We start from the raw sequence: 2,568 nt of genomic DNA, 5'->3' as shown, positions 1-2,568 counted from the left end.
CTCCCGGGGCCTCAGCTTCTAGCGAAGAAAATGGCCTCTTGGGGCCGACGTGGTCTGTGCAGAGCATTTCCTGAGACGGACAGGGGAGTCGGGCCGCTGGTGAACTCCTTGTTGGTGAATTAAGTAATTAATAGTGGATTTAATCAACCCTGGCTCCCTGAGAGGAGGGGTGTCGCCTGCAGAGGCGCTTCCTTGGCAGTGGGTGCGGGGCAACACCGGGCGGGGAGCAGCCAGAGGCTCCCCAAGAAGGAGGCTTTATCCCGAAACGGGGGCGGGGGCTTGGACCCGACGGGATAGATTCATGGGGAGCGGGAGGAAGGCTTGTTCTCGAGAACATTCTCCGGATTCCGAGCACCTGCCCCAAGGACAGGGCCGGGAGCAGCTCAGCCCTTTGGTCCTAATTACTTAGGCCTAAACCCATCCTAATCGTCACTTCTCCCTCCTCCCACACAGCCAGCGACCCATTCTGATGATTTCTCCCTTAATAGCAGTAGCGGCTGACATCTCAACAGCTTTTCACCGATCATGTGCTTTTACCGCAGAACCGTTTGACCCCACCACGGCCCAGGGAGAAAGGATAGAAATTATTGCCTCCATCTTAGAGATGGAAAGTCTCTAAGACTCAGAGAAATTAAGTGACTTGTCCAAGGTCACATGACAACGAAGTGTGACGGTCTCTGTGACCCCCGGGCCATTTTTCTTTGTCACAAACACAGAATTCCTCCCCCCCCCCCCCCAACAACTCTAGATTTAGTTCCTTTTCCTTCCTAACAACTTCAGCATAATTCAGGCCCCCTTTTCTTCATTTAGCAAAGATTTTTTAGGAGGGCATGATATTTAACACGTCATCCTTGCTGCTCAGAGACTGCGTAAAGAGGACATCAAACACAGTGAGCCAAAATGGCAGGGGACAAAAATCCGCTAGGAGCCGGTGAGCCCAGCTGCTGAGGAGTTGACGATGGTGTGCAGGTTTCAAGGGGAAGTGACTTACTAGCTGTCTTTGAAGGATGGATGGTTTCCAGGCAAAGTGGCACAAAGAAGGGCATCCTCTGAAGAGCAAGCCTCGCGTTCAGGAGTGGTTCTGTGAGAAAGTGGCGAGGGCATGCCCAAAGGGAGAGGCAGGCGAGAGTGCCTATGGGGCAGGGCCAGGTGTTCTGAAATGGACCACCCCAGCCTGTTTTCCCCGAGCTGCTGAGAACTCAGTCCATCTGACAAGCCTGCCTCTGCGCTGCTTCCTCCGTCAAGCAGGAGGTTCCTCACACGGGGAGCACCGGGTGGGCGCCAGGGGCTCCCTGGAAACCCCGGGGCAGGAGGGCCTCCCCCTGGGGCCTCATCTTCTATGAGGGAGTCCGAGACCTCCAGTTTGTTACCACGTTTTTAGACTCCAAAGGACTCCTGGGTACCCTTAATCAGGGAATCTGGAAGGTACAGCTGAGCCCAGCCTCAGTTTTCTGGACAGGGCTCAGCTGTGTGGACTCGTTTGTCATACTGGGGTTCCCAGACTAATAGGTTGTGGAATTCTAGAATGCTATCAAACAGGAGGCCAGGCCTTACTCTTAGCTGAGTTTTAACCCGTTGCCAGGCGTTTTGTATACCCTGGTCATTTAAACCCAGGACTGCCTTATGGTCACCATCTTTATTTCACAAGACAACCCAGGCTCAGAGCAATCAAGATCTTGTCTTGCCCGGCCGGGGTGCCTCAGTGGTTGAGTGTAAACCTATGAACCAGGAGGTCATGGTTCAGTTCCAATCCGGGCATATGCCTGGACTCCATCCCCACTCGGGGGCCCGCAGGAGGCAGCAGATCCATGATTCTCATCATTTGATGTTTCTATCCCTCTCCCTCTCTGAAATCAATAAATATATTTTTAAAAGATCTTGTCTTGCCCAAGTCACAACAATCAGTGTGTGCAAGTGGTAGAGCTGTCTCCTGCTCTACCCTGCATCCCCAGCACCAGTCTGTCCCTCTCCCCCTGCCCTGCTGTGGCCTCGACGTGTAACCCTGGGCCAGCTGTGGAGCAGCAGGGCCATGTGTCTGTTCGGAGGGATCCCCTTGAGAAAAGGACAGGATAAAAGAGAAATGGCCGAGCGGGGAGAGTGGGCAAGGCCAAGGCTGACCCAGGAACTCGGGAGCTTAAGGATCTCCAGGGAGGGGCATTCAGAACTACTCTTCCTCACCCAGGGGCAGGAAGGCCCTGGGGCCCAGGTGGCAGCAACAGGGGTCTCCAGGCTGCTGCGGCCCTGCACGGGGGACGTGGCCAGTGGCCTGAGCACCAACACGGCCTAGACAGGGCTGGTGCTGACCCAAGGGAGGCCGGAGTTGCTAGGAGGTGAGAAGGATAAACGTTGCTGGGAGGTCTGTGCCCGCTCGGGCTTCTGCCCACACCAAAGAGGGGCTCCTGGCGCAGGTCCCCGCCCCGCCCCCATGCCTACGGGCGGGGCAAAGGCTCCCACTAGGTCTTGGCCTTCCAGAAAGCTCCCTGGGAAAGCCCAGGGGGAGATCACGGGAAGGGGGCACTTCCGGGCCTGGAGCCTGGAGCCCAGCCCTACGCGCCCACCCCGGGAGCA

The sequence above is a fragment of the Myotis davidii genome, unplaced genomic scaffold (genome assembly GCF_000327345.1).
Source record: "Myotis davidii unplaced genomic scaffold, ASM32734v1 scaffold109, whole genome shotgun sequence".
Classification (NCBI taxonomy): domain Eukaryota; kingdom Metazoa; phylum Chordata; class Mammalia; order Chiroptera; family Vespertilionidae; genus Myotis; species Myotis davidii.
The sequence above is the reverse complement of the archived record's forward strand: the minus strand, read 5'-3'. Positions refer to the sequence as shown.